This window comes from Falco naumanni, chromosome 1 (genome assembly GCF_017639655.2).
Source record: "Falco naumanni isolate bFalNau1 chromosome 1, bFalNau1.pat, whole genome shotgun sequence".
Classification (NCBI taxonomy): domain Eukaryota; kingdom Metazoa; phylum Chordata; class Aves; order Falconiformes; family Falconidae; genus Falco; species Falco naumanni.
This window is the reverse complement of record NC_054054.1, coordinates 87,465,453-87,484,422: the sequence shown is the minus strand read 5'-3', so window position 1 is coordinate 87,484,422 and position 18,970 is coordinate 87,465,453. Positions and strand designations below refer to the sequence as shown.

The 18,970-nt window shown below is 53.4% G+C and overlaps 1 long non-coding RNA gene across 1 annotated transcript; it reads left to right on the top strand.

The window, feature by feature from the left end:
• The first annotated feature begins 2,722 nt into the window (after window positions 1-2,722).
• Window positions 2,723-12,274, top strand: LOC121092363. The gene is made up of 3 exons (XR_005829270.1): window positions 2,723-2,859; window positions 8,370-8,732; window positions 10,520-12,274. It is a non-coding gene; the product is annotated as an uncharacterized LOC121092363 (long non-coding RNA).
• The last annotated feature ends 6,696 nt before the right edge of the window (window positions 12,275-18,970 follow it).

Genomic DNA, 18,970 nt, shown 5'->3' with positions numbered 1-18,970 from the left:
TGATTTCTGTGGCAAGCTGGCTACTTTCCTACTGCAGTCCCAATACGTGGTTTGCTGTTCTTTACAGGGAGGGGGCACTTGGCTCGTGTTAGTCCTGGCATCCGCTGTAACCCCCAGGTCCTTTTCAGGTTGAAAATCCAGTCTATGGCATTCGCTGATGGCTTAGTAAATTGTTAGGTCAAGCAAAGTGGTGTTTTCTCCTGAAGATTAATTTTAAGATGGTCATATGATCTTGATGGTTGTGATTACAAGAGCAAAGGTAAACCGGCACTTTACTATGAAAGGCTTCATATTTGAGATACTTCATACTTTTATTTTGAAAGACTTTAACCAATACCTTCGTTTAAACAAATCCCAAAAAACTCTCTGTTACTGATAGTAAAAATACCCTTTAATTTTTTTTAAATTGTAGCAAGGGACTATTTTGGTGATTTAGTTTACTGTTCTGAATAGTAACAGGTGCAGGATTATCCTTAATTGCATTAAACGATGTGAAATAAACAATTTTCAAGGAAGTGCTTCACATCAGACTTGCTTGCTAGTACAAAATGTAGGTGTGTGCTAGGCAATACTAAAGTGTTAATGAAAGTTTCCTGGAAATTCTTCTAACTCCAAGGTAGGCTAAATTAATCATTGAGATCGTTTGATTATTTTTAGTGTGACAAACCAGTAGGGTACACAGATTTCGGACACAAAACATGAGCTGTTTGCATTTGAACACTTAGAGTCAAGTAAGAAATGGGTAGTGAGGACTTATGTAGGATTTTGGGGGGAGTTTGCTTTTTATTTGGTTTCTGTGAATGTTCAGCTGTTACTGAGCATTGGCCACCAGTGCATCAAATACCAACCTGTTTGGACTGCCTGAGGCTGAGAATGAAGTAATTCAGTGTCGGCTTATTCAGTGTCTCTTCAATAATCCATCATTTCATCTCACAAAGGGATGGAGATGGTCTACATATGAAATCAAACATAGTATTTACATCTTGAGAAAAGGGGAAGATGGCCTGCTACCCTTTCTTTTATTCATGTGCTCATAAGCTGTCATCTCCAACAGACTCCTTTTTAACCTTTTCTTGGCTTTACTGTCTTAGAGCATAAGAACAGGGTCTTTCCAGATCTGAAAAAAAATTAAGGATAACAATAGCATTTTATGAGAGATGTATGGTATTCATTGAATAAAACCATAATTTTTGACATGGATATAATCAATAATAAAGATTGAAGTAACACAGAAGTATCTTTCATATTCAAGATGTTACAGTAACATCCCATTAAATTTTGGTGTAGCAAAGGGACTGTGAAAACAACTGTCAGCAATTGGATTACCAGTATAGTTTTGGAAATGTGAACTCCTGTGTTGTGTCTTACCAACTGGAAAATACCTGGAGGATCTCTGACTTCCAGATAGACAGAGGTGGGCATATGTCTCATCTAAAAGTTGTGAACCTTCCATTAGATGTCTTTTTGCCTCGGTTAGATTTAAATAGTCGGATGGCAGTCTCGGTTGGGAGTTCTTGCCCCGCGCACGAAGCACCGTAGCTGTACGGTTAAGCTTCAGTGGGACAGCAGTGTGTCTGGATTTACAAAATCCAGGTAGCCTAAACAGGAAAGGAGTCTCGACTAAAGCTTAGTTTAATCTGTGAGAAGGGCTCCAGCGAGGTTATGAGGTTGGCTTCCCGTTTTTGTCTCTTGCTCTGCACCCTCCCCTTGGCCCTTCTCCAGAGGGGTCCAGCCCTGGCACTCACCCCTCTGACAAGCCAAGCAGCTGTGGGTTTGTTAACATTAACAGAGGCTGGGCACATTCCTTGGCTGTGAAGCAGCTCTGCTGAGCCATGTAATTGATGAGCATTAACTGTTTCTCCTCTAGTAAAGCCTGGGCTGATCTGAGGGTTTGGCTCATTGATTTCGAAGCATTGCTGGATCAGGTCTGAGCTGAGGTCACTGCCTGCAGAGGTGGGGATCTGAGGTGCTGGCAGCCTGGTAGCAGTTTAATCTGTGCTTGCATTAAGTATAAATCTAATTGCCCAAAGGTTTTACTTGGTAAAGATCACTCTAGAAAGCAGACAATAGAGCTTTTTCAGTATTTAATGAAATAATGGGCAGTTTTTGCATGGTCTGGTTTCTGTGTTTTAGTAGTAAACAGCAGAGCCTAACTGCCCTTCTTGCCCAGACAGACTTTAGAGGTTCCCAGCTCAAGCAAAAGCAATGGCAGGACCAAACTAGCCCTTTATTCAAACGGAGTTTTCAGCCTGACATTAAAATATATACATATATAATATATACTTAGGGATGCAAAAGCCATCACAGCGTGGAATATCATGGCTCTCCCTTTACCCGTGAGAAGGGTTGTGAGTGTTCTGTGATCTTCAAACACCTTAACAACGTGATTGGCAATGATCATCTGCTTGATTTTACACCTGGCAAAAGTTAAGGTACTTTTAAAAGCTCATTTATGAGCAAAAGCCTCCCATTTGGGACCTGGGGCTGATGACAGTGCAGCAGTGGTGCATGGACATCTGAAAAAAAGTTTCTTATGTTTCAGGTGTTGTAGAATTAAAACTTTAGTGAGTTAAAGAGCAGCCTGATGGCTACTGATTTTGGTAACCTTCCTATTCTGTGCCTATCTGTGCAATGTGTCCGAGCTGGCAGCCTTGCACCTTATTGCATAAGGCAGATGATTAAGGTCATACGAGATTACAACCAAGAGCACCTTTGAGTTTGGCTAGGTCCATTTCTGATCACACGTTGGATTGCTTCAGGTTCCTCTGTCCCTAGAAGCCAGAGCTCACCTGCACAGGCCCCTTCAGTCCCTGCATGTCCAGGTTGAAAGCTCATCGTGCCGGTGCAGGAACAGCAAAGGTATGGTTCTGAATGTGGTAAGAGTTTTCTTTTTGAGCTTTGGGTTGAGTGGCATTAATAGTCAGCTGTGTTTGAATTGTGGTTCAAGTTATTTGTCCATTTGAAAGCAAAATCAAATAAGCTTTATTCTGCAGCAAAGTTTATTTAAAATGTTTGAATACTGGATCATATAAAACCACTCTTACAGAGATGCAACAATTAAAGTGAAAAAAAACCACCCACCCAAAGGCCAACTGCAGGAGCCCTGCGCATTGCCTGTGCACACAAACTTTTTTTCCAAAACTTTCTTTAAAAGCCCACTAGAAGTCAGGGATCTTGTGACTGGGAGCAGGGCTGCCAAGGGTGAGAGGAGCTTGTTTTGCAACTGGGCCTGGGGGATTGCTACATCTGGGAGCTGGGCTGCAGCTGTAAAACACAAAACACATGCTTTTGAGGGCTGGGGGCTTTCCCAAACCAATCTAAACAGATCCTCCGCCCCGCGCAGAGGTGCTGTCCCAGGGAACCTTCAGTCTGTTGAGCTGGAGTTGCTGTAGGCTGTGAAACCATTGAGCTGGCCATGTGCAAAGTGATATAAAGCCAGGGTTTCAGAGCTGTGTAGGACACTAGGACAGGAGGGGTGGGTGCTAGCCTCGGGGTGGTGGGAGGGTGGCTCTGTCTCCTGGGAAAAAGCTGCATCTGTAAGAGAAAAGTCTCTTCCAGCCTGTCCTGCAGAAAGATTGCAAGGGCAAATCAATGGGAAAACCTCCGAAATTTGGTGATAATTTAGGGTCCCCCATCTCTGTGCCTAGTGTTAATGGCAAATTAAACTGCTTTTTTGTGCTTCTGTGGGGAAGGCTGTGCCATGCCCCACCACCCTATGCACGCAGGCTGGGCAGCGATGCTCCTGCAGCGGGGGGCACAGCCCCCCAGCTCCTGCTCCTCAGACCAGAGGCTGCTCCCGGCCACAGTCTCCTGACAGGCCTGAATTAATAATCCGTTTCCCACTGATCCTCAAATAAGCACTATTGCACTGGATGGCACGTTCCACTTCGTTACCTAGTGTAAGTGGTAAGGCTGTAAATCTGCTTCTGCTTGTCTACTTAAATTATCTTCCGTCCCTTTCTTCCTCTTTTATCTTCCTCCTTCCTCAATTCCTCACTTTTTTATGACACCCATAACGGTCCAAAGTCTGCAGCAGTGTGCGTTTTGTTGTTCCTCATCTTTCCCCTATATAAACCAACCTATAGCTGCTTGACTGACTAAGCTTGCAGAAATCTTGAAACCTAAATACTGTTTCTCTGCCGTGATAATCCACAGAAAATGAGCGTGGATGAACTGCAGCCCCACAGCCATCCAGCGATGCTGTGCTTTATTGCCCCAGCTCCTCCTGCTCCCAGGCTGGCAAAGCCAATGGCTTTTGCTTTAGCAGCAATTTTCTCCCCTTTCCCCCTCTCCTCTGTAATGAAAAGTTTCTCACAGCGTAGAGGCTGGAGACACAAATTAACGCCCTTTAATTACCTATCCATAATAAACAAAACCAGAAGGTTTCTCATGTCATTCTTGCAATGTTTACTAAAACAGAGACTTTGCTCTGGCAGACCTCTCCTTCACTGGCCAAAACTCATGCTGAAGGTTAACAGCTCCTGAAGTTAATGATTATCTTTCCTTGTTTGCTCAGTGTTTCAGAGTTAAGACATGTAAATACTACTCCCCCGTGTAATTGCTGTGGTGAGCCAGCGATGAGCACTGTACAACACATAAACACGTCTATTAGCAGGGAGAAACGTCACTCCCAGAAGCGTCTGCTTGCCCAGAAAGAAGCCAGCGCAGGGTAACACCGTCCCGCTCGGGCTGGCGATTACATGGAGCCTGCTATGAAACCCCCCTCTCAAAATAGCAATTTCTAATCTTCCCTGAGGCCATTAATCAGGTTCCTAATCCAAGCAAAGCTGTCCGTACTGTAACGTGCTGCGATTCCCCCGCCTTTATTAGAAACCCCTCTCAGTTACGGCCATTTACTGGGTCAGGGAACTGATGGCAACGCTCGCCTGGGCAGAAATAGCTGCAAATACTTGGTGAGACAGATGTGAGAGGGCGGTTGATGTCTTGACCTGGCTGCACCTCACCTGTGAGCTCTGGACCTTATGGAAGGCTCAACTGTATAGAAATACATCGCAGTGCCAGCTTCTAATTTGATATTTTTTGAGGACTGAAAGCAATCTCTGCTTTTCCGGAGACAAACGCAATAGCTGGTCTTGCCCAATGGCTTCCAAATGAAGTAGAAGTGGCCTGACCACATATGACAGTCAAAGCTTTCTGGGCAGCTTCCCAGGAGCAGAGGTTTTGCCTTTGTACCGGCTCAGTCCCAGCTGGGGTAACTCTCTGCCTCCTGCCCACCTTTCCCTGGGTGGTTCTGGCTGTCTCAGAGGACCTGCTGCCTTGCTGGGACGGGGTGACGTGACTGATGTGGTTAGCTTGCACGGCATTTGTAGTATTCATGGGGATCCCTCTGACAAAAGACGCTATATAAACGTAAACTCGCAGCTCACAAATCGAATCAGTGTCCCGGTGCACGGCTGGACACGAGCAGGCGGTATTAGTGAGGCAATGGGCTGTTAAATCTCCTCCTGCTGCAGCCTTAGGAGGCTCCCTGCAGCCCTGGGTAGTATTTGGGCTTTGAGGCTTTGGCTGGAGATCCCGGCTCCCACAGGGGCTCAGCTGGAGCATGCTGCAGGGACGGTGGGGTGCTGCGATGGAGGGGCTGTCCTGGTGCTCAGCAGCAGCTTGGCTGCTCATGGTAGGGGGGATGCCATGGCTGAGCCCCATCTGGGGGTTTGCCATGGTGGTTCCCATGCAGCCCAGTGTCCCTGCCCAGCTGGGAGAGGGTGCAGCAGGGTGGGGAGGCAGCAGGGAGCTCGGGCTGGTGGGCAGCAGTTTCCATGCCCCAGGGCTTGTTGTCCCCCTTGTACATCCCACTCTGAAAAGCTGGTTTAAGCAGAACCACCACCAGTCCCAGGTTTGCAGGAGCTGGTAGGAAAGTTTAAAGGCACCATGCCCTGAGACGGTGGTGGTGAGTTGCACTGGGTCACCTCTAACACCAAGCCCAGGAGGGGGAAAAAAGTTTAATAAAACTCAGGAAATTAATTGAGATGTGTGAGAGCCACAGATAACTGAGCACTGCAAACATCGTCGGGATGTGCACCACCGTGCACCTCCCCAGGAAAAGCCCCCGCTGCCTCCCAGCCTCACCTCCCTGCGCCATCCCCAAGCACAGCTGTGCACGCTGCAGCAGGCAATGCATGTTCATGGGGACGATGATAAATACAGCATGTTTTGTTTCTTTATTTAGCCTGTTCCTCCCCAGAAGCTCCAAGGTCTTGAACTCGGGGTTTTTACTGAGCTGGCTGTTTATCTGCCCAGGCCCGTGTGCGGGGCAGCCGTGGCGGTGGTGGTGGTTCCCTCCCCGGCAGGGTGAGCCCCTGGGACTGAGGGGGCCGAGCACCCCCTCCTGCAGCTGGTGGCCTGTCAGCAAAGGCTGTGGCAGCCTCTGCACCCCAGCACCCTACTGCGCCCACATCGCGTCCGGAGCAGCTGGCCTCCCCTGGGGTTTTGCTTTTGCGTTGCACTGCTGATGTTTGTCCATATATTTTAGCGTCATTTTGCTGTTCCTTTCCCCCCCCCCCCCCCATCCCTCTCCCCTTATTAACATCATTTAGCTAATTCTCGGGAAGTCTCCCATGCCCCGTGAAACCCTGAGCCCCTGCCACTTCACCATGCTCTCCCCTTCGCATCTGCCTGGCTCCATGGCCCATCTCCCAACGGTGACCTGTGCCCTGTCCTGTTCCAAATCCTGCCCAGTTCCAGGCTGCACATAGGAGTGGTGGAAGGGGAAGAAAACATGTTATCCGAAGGTTAATGCAGGGCCCTGAGCAGGGCAAGTGTGGGGCTGGTGTCATGCTCTTGCCCCACACTGTGGTCCTACTGGCTGGAGGCCTGTATAGTCAAACTGGGAGCCCCTGCCTTGCTCAGCCGCCAACCCCTGTCCTGAGGAGACCCCAGAGGGGTGTGGGGTCAGAGTGTCCCTGGTGCAAGATGCTGCCGGCATGGGGCAGTGACTCATTTTGCTGCTCGGGGCCCTGGGTGTGGATGTCTCATTTGTTTCTTGCCTTGGCAACAGCAGCTTTGCCTGATCCAGGGCTTTTGCTCCCTGCCCAGCACAGCACGGGGTGGTGGCACTCGTGGTCCTTGTCTGCTGTGCAACGTCTGATCACATCAGGCCACAAACTTGCAGCAAAACTACCCGCCTTATCCCTTGGTTTCCTAGAAGTCCAGTGGCCGCCTTGGCAAGCAGAAACCCAGTCCGCAGGGCTTGCTAAATCAACACAGCAACAATCATTACACCGAGGTTTGCATGACGAAGTGCTTGCAGCTGTGCCAGAGGGTGGGGGGTTGTTTTTCAATCTTTGCTTTTTCCATTTTAGCTCCAGAGGCAAAGCAGCCCTTCGAAACAGTGCAGGGGGGTGCAGCCTGAGTGCACAAGAAGGCAAATTGAGCGTTTGAGCCATGCCTGGCTGCTGGAGCCCCAGAGCCTGAGGGGATGCCCTGCCTGTGTCTGGCAGCCTCCTCCATCCCTGGGAATGCCCAGCTGCCAGGCACTGTGCTGGGGCTGTTAGATGCTGAGGCTAGTGGTGTTAAAAGAAAAATTATTTCAGTGCAATGAACATAACCTGAGATGCAGCTGTGGCAATGGGCCATAGGCAGCGTGCCCAGTGTCCTTCTGGGGGGTGGGATCCCCCTGACTGCACCCTGACCACACAGCAGCACCGTCCCTCACCATTGCTTTCTTTCGCATCTCTTGGCTTTTCTTTTTCTCTTTGCCGCCTTCTTTTCCTCATTTTTTTTCCCCATTTTCTTTTTCCCTCTCCTCTCCTCTCCTTGGCTCTTTCTCCCCTTCTGCTGTGCCACAATCAATCAGACAGAACCTGACAGCCAGGAGCAGCCCCTGGCTCTGTCAGACGCTGATGCCCAGCAGTACTGTGGTCTGACTTTGCTGGCCGGGACATGACCCCTTCCCGAGGGAAGCAGCAGTGCTGGTGCCTGTGTCAGCCTGGGAGGGAGCCTGGCATGTTCAAGGTGCAGCATCCGAGCCCCCCGCCCGTACGAGCCGTCACTCTGGCTCCTGGTAGCCAACACTAATGCGCTGTGGTTTTGCCACTCCAAAATCCCAAGACTTGTAACAAGAGCTGGGGTTTTACCCAACACTCTTGGTGTGAAGGGTTCCGTGGAAACTTCTCTGGTTTCTGCACATGTTGGCTCTGAAAGCCAAGCCTACTTGCCCTGAGCCACGTGGCAGGGCCCTAATTTGAATTACGTACAAGCGTGAGTGTCTCCAGCCCTCACATCAAGGGTGGGTGAGATCTGCCCCTGGGCTGGCCCAGCTGGGCTTGCTGGGCACCAGCAGCAAGATGGGTAAAGCAGCTGGTTAACCTTCTTCCCCATTTTCCCCTCTTCTTCCCCATTTTTACCTGAAGATGAGCTGCACAAATGTCTGATCCCCTGAGATGCTGGACTGAGAAGCAGAGGTGGGCACCATCCACCCGGGAACCCCCCAGCAGCCAGCACCGGGGCTCTCTGTGCCCGGAGCAGCCCTGCTGGGCAGGGACCTGCCGGTCTGCGGGCAGGGTACAGGGCTGATGCTGGAGCCACCCAAGGGGCTGGGACACCCACCTGAGCACCGTCCCCTCTGCCCCCATCGCTCAGCACCCTGCCACTGCCACTGCATGGCCTCGACAACATCTCCTTGGTACGAGCCCTGAGTGGCGTCTGGTTTGGCTTGGCTGGGGGCTCCCTGCAGCCCCATGGCACTGCGGGCTGGGCTGCGATGGAAGATGAAGGTATGGAGGGGGCGCGGGGACAGCAGGGCCGGCCCTGCGCGGGATGAAGCTGGGGCTGGGGCGGGATGGAGCTGGGGCTGGTGTCAGTTCTTCGACAGAGTGAGCAGCACTGCCATTGCAAACAGGGCGCTTGCAAGCCTTTAGCCTCTGAAAAAAACACATACACATGAAAAAAATACAGTCAGGCCAAGCTGTAGCAACGTGTAACTTGTTTTGTTACAGATTAACTGCTGCAGTGCCCCCCAGGCGCTTTGCTGAACTGGCTGTTTAACCTACTCTCCCGATCTTTGGGGTTTTTTAAGAGCAGCACGCTACAAATTGCTGTCTGTGCTTTTATGGGGAGGTTGCAGACTGCAAAGATGTTTGTCTTGCCTCTGCACATCTCCAGGCAGGAGGCTGGGAGCAGGCAGGGGTCTACCTCTGAGTAGCAACCCACGTGCTGTGGGGACAGCCCCGGCAAGGGTCTGGGGAGCATCCTGCCCCAGGGCACGTGTACGGCCAGGACCCAACACACTCCATTTCGGTGCTGGGTAGAAATGCTGTGTATCAACTGATTGATTCTTCCCCAAGCACCTGCCACCCCCTGCAGGGGCTGCCAGATGCCCCTGCCACCCTGCCGGGAGGGCCCGGTACCACTGCAGCGGTGCTGAGCTGGGTGCTTTCCTTTCTGGAAAGGTTTCAGGTGCCGCCTGAAGCATGAGAGGGTTTTGCTGACCCTGCAGCCTGTAATCTTACTCTGGGACTTGAGACATCTCCCGAAGCTGTTGTTGGCCCCTTTCCCTGCTCCTCACCCTCAGGACGACTGCAATCATCTCTTGGCAGGACAGCCCCAACCTGAGCACTCCGGCTCCCAGCAGATTTCCCCAGCCTCACCAAGTGTTTGCAAAAAAACCCCAATGATTTATTCTCGACAGCTCAGCTGGGTGGAGAAAAAACCCATGTTGCTCTTCACATCTATTCTTAATGTGTTGTTTTTTGTTTTTTTTTCTTATAACAGAGGTTGCCAATAACAATACAGCAGGAACAGCTCCTGGCCCCATAACCGCCAGTTTTCACCCTTTTTTTGTGGCAAGTGCCAGCCTGGTTCTTGCCAGCCCAGTATCTGCTGACAAAGTGCTGGGCAGCACCGCAGCCCGGGGTTAGCAATGGTGTGAGTGACCCATGCTCCCTTGGCCCCGGGGGGTGACTGGGACGGGCAGGTGACACCTGGCCCCCTGCTGCCACTTGTCATTGATTGCCCCCCCCCAAAGAGCTAGTTGTGGAAATACAGCTGGATGAAATGCAAAACCAACAGAGAGAGAGGGCTTAGAGGCCAGTGCTTCAGGACAGGCATTTTCTGGGAATAAATCTATTCTGGACATAAGATGGTTCCCAGACTTGCTGGACCTGCAGGATGAGGGTGTTGGGGGGGGGGGGGGGGGCAGCAGCTGCGCACCTGCAAGACCAGACCAGGGAAAATGCCTGCCTCGATGGGCAGAGGAGGAGCTGGGAAAGTCTGAGTCAGCCCCCTGGCAAGGTGGGGCTGGGCTGTACTGACTGGTTTCCCTGTTGGCACTGGGTGCGGGGCTGGAGGGAGCTGAGCGCTGATGCCTGCCGGGTGGCCAGTGCTGCCCAGCATCTCGGCAGACCTGGGTAAGCACGCTGTTTGCCTTATGGCGGGGGAGAAATACATAACTCTTAAAATGTGAACCTCCAGGTTATTTGCTATGTAAATATATGCTCTTAAATAATGAAAGCTGTAAAAGTTAGTTGACGACTTCCTTGTGTCTCTGCCTGCCTTCTTGCAGGGCTCCGCAATGTCTGTAGCCATGAAGCACAGTGAAAAAACCAGCTTATTCAGTGGAGGACCTGGGAATGATGGGGACCAAGAGGCAGCCCAAGACTGGTGGGGATGGAGCAGGATGGAGAAAGCAGGATTATCGCCTGGAGTGAGGCTGGCATGGCCCAGATCAGGGTATGGAAGGGCCAGCACCCAGCCACGCTCCCCTGAGCCAGGATGCCTGCAGGACCTGGACACGATGCCTCTGGCTCTGGGCCAAGAAGCTGCTTCCCTTTGGCCGCTGAAGCCTGGGAGTCCCGTTCACTGGCAGCCCCTTTCCCCAGCAGCCCTGGCTCCCCCTGCCCTGCCCTGGGGTGGCCGCAGGGCTTTGTCCCCCACTTCTGTGCCACCCTGGTGTCTGGTGCAGGCTGACCCCAGCACCCTGGCACTGGGACAGCCCAGCCTCCCTCCCTCCGCAAGCCCTGGGCTCCCCCCCCCGCTGCTGCCTCCCCCAAACCAACCCACAAACCCAGCTGCAAACCCAGGCTGTGCAACAGCTGAACACTGGGAAACTGGGCAGGTGCCAAGGACTTTGATCCCCAGCCATAAAACCCTCCTCCACAAGCTGACTTCTCTTGCGAAATGATCTCCGGGGGCTGCTGGGCTGACGTGTGCTGCCCCCGCAGCCTCCACCGCCCCAGCAAAGGGGGCTTGGCTGGTAAGTGATGGTCTCGCCAGCAGCCTCATCCCATAGGGATGTGTGTGTGCCATGGCCGGTGCCGGGCAGAGCATGTTCCACCAAATACATAGATTTACCTTGGCCTGCTCCCAGGTGCTGCCACGCTCCTCCCCGGCACATCTGCACATACCAGCCACTGCCAGGCCAGCTGAAAACCTTCAAACCTTCCCGGCTGGGAGACGCCAAGCAGAGGGCATGTGCTTGGCAGGGTGCTGAGCCCCTTCTCCTGGAGATGCCCGGCGGGACAGGACAGGCAGCGCTGCCTGCGCCAGCACCAGCGGCACAGGAGCCTGCCTGCTCCCACAGCAGGTGGCCAGAGCTGCTGCACTGCTGGCAGAGTTATCAGAAGTGGATGTTGGTGTCTGCCTGAAAAACCTTAAAAAAGGTTTGGTTTGGTTTTTTTTTTTTCATTTTGGGTTTTTTCTTTTGTTTTTTTTTGTTTTTCTTCCCAGGGGTTGCTCAGCAGCTGTAGCCCGTTCCAGCTTGGGGTGGGCAATGCTGAGCTGCTGGGTGTGAGCCCGGCGCTGTGCTGGACATGCAGTATCAGCCTGGCCCGGCGTGGAAGGCCACAGGTGCCCTCTGCTAAAGGGCAATACAAGGCACTGGTGAACAATTTCTTTTTCCCATTTTTGTTATCATCTTTTAACTCCAGCAACATCCAGCACGCTGGCAGCACAGGGCCTTTTATGCTATTTAGAGACAAACATGGGCAACAGAGGGATTTTTTTGTGAACGCCAGATTGCAGCTTGATCAAACCAAGGCGAAACAGGGTCTGCACCAACATGGATGTGTAACAAGATGGCAGAAGAGCATCTGGGGTTTCTCAAACCAAGAAGCCTCCTAATGAGACAAACACAAACCTTATCCCACTGTCCAAAATGCTGCCGGGTCCTCAGAGAAAGCGATGGTCCCCCGAGGTGCAGCTGCAAGCATCCCGGGCTGCAGGCAGATGCAGGAAGTGCAGCACCAAAGCTCCTGTGGTCATGGTCAGCCCTGGGCTGCTCCTGTTTTGCTATTCTGTAGTTAAACTCTGCTTTTCCCCATCCTTGCTTCTCATTTTTATTAGCGTTTCTGCTCCTTATAACCACAGCCTTGTCTCTCACACCCACAAACACATGTGCCAGTGAGACACCTCTGCACTGGGGGCTGATGGTCCTGGGGATGCGCCTCAATCTGCCACCACATTCCCAATTGTCCCCCGGGGCAGAGAAGTTTGGTGACATAAAGGCTTTAACATCAACCCAGTGTCACCTAGCCCTGGCTCCCCAAGCATGATGGTAACCAGGAATGTTTCTCCACTCTGCCAAGTAACCTGAGTGACTTCCAGTGCTCCCTCCTCACCTCCCTGCAGCTGGGCTCCAGCAGACACACTCTGGGTCACACCTGGGCTTAATGATTTTGCAGCCCAGAGCTGCCCCTGCCCAGGGCAAGCCCCTCACCCACAGCACCAAGCCACTGTGGCTGGGACCGAGCAAAACTTGCTGCACTGATGCCAAGCAGTGGAGCTCACCACAGGGCTGGAGCTGCTGCTGTTGGTCCCCGTGGTGCAGCAGTGGCTCGGTAGCGTGGGAGACTTCCCTGTTTTTCATTAGCGAGCGCACTGAACTTTCCAGTACCCACCACGAGGTTCCCATGGATCAGAGCGAAATCAGGGTTTGGCTCCACATTAGCCCCTGTGCAGCACCTGGCAGAGAGCCGGCTCTGGTCCCAGTGGAGGGGATGAGGAGCATCACCAGCATGCCTTCACCCTCCTGCCATGCTGACTGGGGCCATGGTGTCCACCAGCTCCACAGAGATGGCCAAGGACTCGGCTCCTGACCCTTTCTCTAGACAAGGGAATATTTTTTTAACAACAACAACAAAAAATCCCAACCCCAAACATGTTTTTAAGGAGAAACAAAGATTAGAAATACTGTAAGTGGTGGAGACAAAGCACCAAAAATAGCATCTGAAGTTTCCTCTGCGCGCTCTCCCTGCAGGCAGCCTGCACTATATTTGTCTTCACTTGCCATTTCTGCTGCAATCAATTTGCAATTGCCGCTGGCAAGGAACGCATCTATTAAAAGCTCGACTGAGATCTGTGGCAAAGATGTCTGTAATAAAAAAATCTGGCCATTCATTAAAAAAAATATAAATACTGTCCTTCTCTGCAGATCCTCCTGGCCCCAACAAAATCCACTAAGATCATCACCAGCCGCATTGTCCAGGCTCAGGAGCAGCTGTGGAAGTCCAGTGCGGGTTTCCTTCCATGTGGGAACGGATTTGCTCTGCAGCTGCTCAGAGGCTTGGAAGCCCTTGGTGTTTGCTGCATGTCGGTGCCTTATCTCCGTGATTTGCTGCAGGCCACCCTGGCGAGGCGGATTCCTCCCAGGTCAATTGCTTTTACCATAAAAACAAATGTTTTCTATCATTCCTTTCATCCCGGGATGAAAGTGCAGATACAAATCACATGGCTCCCCACGCTGCCTTGGTGGGCCACGCTACCGGGTGCTGCCGGGCACTCGCCCTCCTCCCAAAGAAATGGGGTAGGAGGGACAAGGAAGGCAAAGGGGGCCTGGAGCAGACCCTGCCTTTGCTTAAAAATTAACCCCATGGGGCCACCTAAAAAATAAACCTGTGGGATATAATAAACCCAAAAAATAACCCCATGGGGTCATCCATAAAATAACTCCATGGGGCTCTCGGGAGGCACGCGGCTCTGCCCCCAGCTTTCTGCCTCAAAGCATTGCAGCCAGCGCTGCTGGAGCCAGGTACCAGCTGGGCGCCCGGCTGAAGCTCCTCAGCCTGGGGAAGGGAGGCGGGGGGCGGCAGGGCCGTCTTGAGGAGGCTGGAGGCATGCAGCCCGTGTAGCCAAACCAAACAGTGGCTGCAGGGGGATACAATTGCTGCCTATAAATAGCACTGGGAAGCAAGCATTAGGGAGGGGAAAAAAGCTATTCAAGCTAAAGGACAATGTTGGCACAAAAGCAAATAGATATAATTAGCCATTAATAAGAGAAGGCCAAAGATTAGGGAAAGTATCTAATATCAGAAAAGTGAGAGCTTGGAATGCTTTCCAGGGGGAAGGGTAGAGGAGACCTCGACCAGTGGTTAAAACAGGCCGTGGCTATTTTTTAAAAGCCATGAAGTTATGAGCTGTCAAATGCAGCCTGCTGTGATCGCAGATGAGCCTTTTTTCCGTGTAAAAGGGAAGGTTTGATCTCTCCATGATGTCAGGAACCGCAGAGGGGCCTGAGGAGCTGCCCTGTGCACAGCCCCTGGGGCAGACCTAAGCCCTCCACAGAGCCCTCCGCACCCACTCTGCTCTTTGCAGCCTGGTGGGGACCAAACCAGCCTGGAGGGGACCAAACCTTCATCCCCAAAGCCTCCCAGCATGCTGGGGCGGCAGGAGCTGGCCCCTCACCACAGGCCTGCCCCACCTGGGGACGCGGGGTTTAGGAGGGCTTCTCCTCACCACAGTTAAGGCATTGTGCCGGTGGTGGTGCCCTCCCCATCTCCAGAATATCAAAGCAGCCAGGGACAGAGATACAACTCCCTGGTCCAGTGGCGTGGGAAGAGCCTCAGTGAAGGGAGCAGAAGGGTCTTGGCAGAGGTGGTCGGTTTTCTTTCCTTTTTTGCGAAAGCAAACCTCGACAAACAAAAACGAGCACCGAGCTCACTTGCCTCAGCCCTGCTGACCTTTCAACAGTGACCGACGGGGGCAAAGGTGGTGCTGGCATTGCAGCAGCCCCAAGACTTCGCAATATTCTTGCTCCCGCCCCGAGCAACGGAGAGATGGGCACCCGCCTGCCCGTACATGCCCTTCCACATGCCCCATGGCAGAGCCATTGAGGCAGGTAGTACAGCCCTGTCCTGGACGCAGGGACCAGCACCTGTAGGACCCACCTGCCTTGTGCCCACATCAGCCCTCCACCCCGGCCCCAGCGCCGCGAGCCCCAGCCCTGCGCTGTTCCCTTGGGAAGGAGCAGGGTGGAGATGCAGAGGCTGCCCCAGTGGGGCCTCCTGCACCCCCCGCCATCATGGCAGAACCACAGCCGAGCTGTTTGGGGATCACTGTGAGCAGCCCCTGCGGTGCTTTGCCTGTACAAACCCGGGACAGCCCTGCTCAGCCGCCACAAGAGCAGGAGCCCTGCACAGGTGGGGAGCTGGCAGAGGGGTCCCGTTATCTGCCATCCCTGCAGGCTGCTGTGATGCCTTCACTTTGCTACCACGGGAACCGCGGGATTAATTTTCCCTTGAAGCCTTCACAGAGAGCCTGGTGCTCTTCTGGAAGAAACATTTTAGCCATGAAGCCGTTATTGGCTTAAGTGCAAACTGTACCATCCGCGCTGCCGGTGCCCAGCCTGCAGGCTCCCCGCTGCCGAGCCGGTGGGGTGGGTGAAGCCCTGATTTCCCCGGCCTTGAAACACTTTGACTTCACCAGCTCCTGCAGCAGCATCCTGCAGTGTCCCTCTCGGGGCTGGCAGCACCTCAGCTGTCAAATGCCACTGGCCCCATGCAGCCACTGGGCCCTATCCTGTCCCATCCTGCAGGGAGTGGCTCCAGCATGTGCCCAGGCTGGGGGTGACACTGGAGGCCTGCTCTCACCTTAGGGTTCAACCAGCTCTGGCGCCTGGGGCTGGGGTGCAGGCAGCAGCACAGGCAGCAGCGAGCGCCTCGTCTGCGCGGGGATGGTGGTGGCAGAGAGATGGTTCCTCCTCAGTTGCTATTTCCAGCAGATGAAGTCACCGGGCTGCAGCGCCTGAGCTCAGCGGAGGGTGAGTCAGTGCTGGCCTCGCCAAGGCACCATGCACAGCCCCCACGGCCCCTCGCCACGCAGCAGCCCACCATGCTCTGTGATACCGCAGCAGTGCTGCAATGCACGAGGGCCGGGTTCCGTGAGGTTCAGGCTTTGCAGCAACGCAGTGTTGGGTTCCCTAGCCCCACTGCAGCTTTGCTGCGGGATGCCCCCCAGGCACAGCTTTCCCCACAGTCCCACCAGCTCCAGGCAGCACTGAAGATCTGCTTTTCTTGGCATTGTCCCAAATGGCTGCATGTTCCTTCACTGAGAATGTCCTTCCCAGGGCCATGGGGTGCCCCAGCCCGTGGTCACAACATGCTTTTTGTTTAGAAATCCCTACGCACACTTCCACACACATTCTTGGCTGCAAGCAGCTAAGCTGCAGCCGTAGACCCCAACGCAGTGCTACAGTTCACCAGCTCCTGCTGTCTCCTGACAAAGCACCCAGCGTGGGTGGGACACCAGCGCTGCGGCTGGAACCTCCCAAATCCTACCTGGGCTGCCCACGGATGTGCGGGAGGTGGGGGCGGGGAAGGGACTGAGCTGTCATGGTGGCTTTCGCACAGGCAGGGCTGATGCCACTGGGAACCTCTCTTCTCTCCCATCCACCCATCGAGCTCCTTTTGCTTTTTCAGAGGTGTTTTCTGTGGCAGGTTTAAGGCTTGAGCAGCAAACACGCTGCTGTTTGTGCCAGATCGGTGAGCTACGGCCGCCCATGCGATGGGTGTGTGGACGCGGGTGGCAGGGCAGGAGGGTGTGATGCCACCCTGTTGTCCCCTCCAGCACTGTGGTAGGGGTCCTGTCCCTGTGGGTGGCAGGGATGGGGACACCCAGGCTGGAGCCAGTGGGGTTGGATGTTACCGCCAGAGAGGTGGGTGTCACGGAGCAGAGGGCTGTGTGCTCCAAGCTCTCACCACAGCCTTGGCTCTGGCCCCTTCCCTGCAGTCCCAGCACAGGGCAGCTGGTACAATCCTTCACTACAGCCCTGATAACAAATTCACTTTCTGAAGAAAGAGAGGAAACGAGAAATCTCTGGCCGCGCCGCACAGTGTAACCCACTGCCGGCCAGGGCAGGCAGCTGCCCATCTCCTTCCTGTGCAGCCCCATTTAATCTGTTGCCTCCTCCAAAGCAAAGAGTGTTGAAACTTTGGGGGGTGTTTAGCAAATCCCCTCCCATGCTTATAAAAGCTGCTTCCTGGCACAAGGTTTCCGGCATCCTGTTCCTTCCAAACACCACTGCGAGCAGTGACAGGGGATGCCAGACATATCTGATACTTACAACCCAGCGTTTGAGCGCTGAGTTTACCTGTCAGCTGTTCCCACCAGCTGCAGAGTGGCCATGGCCGTGCCTGCAGCTCTGCCACCAGCCAAGGGGACCGACACTGCCCATGCTGGGGACACTGTGCCCTGTGGGGACTGCACCCACCAATGCTGCCTGCACCTGGTTGCGTATGCAGCAGTGTGGAGCCTCTTGGCTCCACAGCACTTGGCCTTCCCCTTCCTTCGAAGGGCTTGGCTGTGACTTGGCTGCATTTAGTGCTTGAGCCCTTCACTGCTTTTGCTTAACCCTGGTCATGGTATGCGCACCTGCCACTCGCATGCAGGATTTGGGCATGGAGACCAGCTCCCAGCGTGCCAGCGCAGGTAGTGTCAAACCAACACACTGCTGCTTTTGAGCCAAACCCCTGTACTGCCCTGCAAGCCCATCCACACATAACCATAAAACCTGCAGCTGCCCTAAACTATTTCTGCATCTCTAAAGACAACCTTTACACCTTGCTGTCCTTAAAACCTCAGCGCCAGCAACACAAACTGCATCAGCTCAGAGTGACCTGCCAGGCAACTGCACCACACAGCCGTGCCACGCATGGCATTGCTGCTGCAGGTCTCCTACAGGACCACAGGCTTTTCCAGAGGGAATTGGACAGATATACAGCAGCTTTTGCTGCTCTTATTTCTATTAATTCTGCGTTTCCTGCTAGGCAAGGGACACAAAGCCTGGTCCCTTGTTTTCAACAAGGACCATATGCCAGGGCAATGGGGACGCAGCTGCCCTAGAGCCAGCAGTGAGCAGCTCTAGAGGCAGGCACTGCAGGGGCACCCAGAGGCACTAAACACTGAGAAACCTCTGCAAAGAACTGCCAGGAATCAGCCTGGAAGAACCCAGACAACAGAATGGATCCCTTCAGGTATTTGGTCCCTCTCCGCAAGGTTCCCAAGGGCACCTGTGCAAGGCGGTGGCACTGGTGCGGGTGGTTGCCTCAGGGCAGGGATGTGCCACCTCCATGATGTGCTAGCACACAGTCGGGGTCCCCAAACCTGTGAGGCAGGCAGTGCCCTGGGAGGCAGCCCCAGGCGTTCCTCACCTCCTCTGCCCCCTGAATATAGGGCTCTGGCACACCCAGCAGCCTCTCCTCCCCCCATCCCCATCCTACTAACCGTCACTGGTTCCTCCAAGCTGTCTCTGTCCATTTGTCGCTGTGCTCTGCTCTGCTTCTGGTATGGATGGCTTCCCAACAGCAGCCAGTCCAGGGCCTGAAGATCTTCCCTGTGCATGCTGTTCGGGCTCAAAAGGATATGACAGACAAATCCTGGAGCAGTACCTCATACAAGAACTTTCTATGTGGTTTTTAATTCACAGTAAGAAGTAAATTGGAGTAAATTTAGCATAGATGGGAAGTAAGCCAAGACATGCTGGACTGAATTCTGTGTGTACTTCTCTGGTCCACCCCACCAAGTCCCTCACCCTTATAGCTGAGGGTGGCTCAGGCTCTGGGGAACACTCACTGGTCCCTGTCTTGAAAGGAGATGGAAGGAGAAGCAGGATATCCCTGGAGATCTTGAAACACAGTCTGACTACTCATGGCCTCACATGAGATGGGTACCACTACAATCTACCACGTGATGCTGAAGCAGAGCAATTGCTTGTATGAGCTCCTGCTTCCAAGAATGGGCTGCA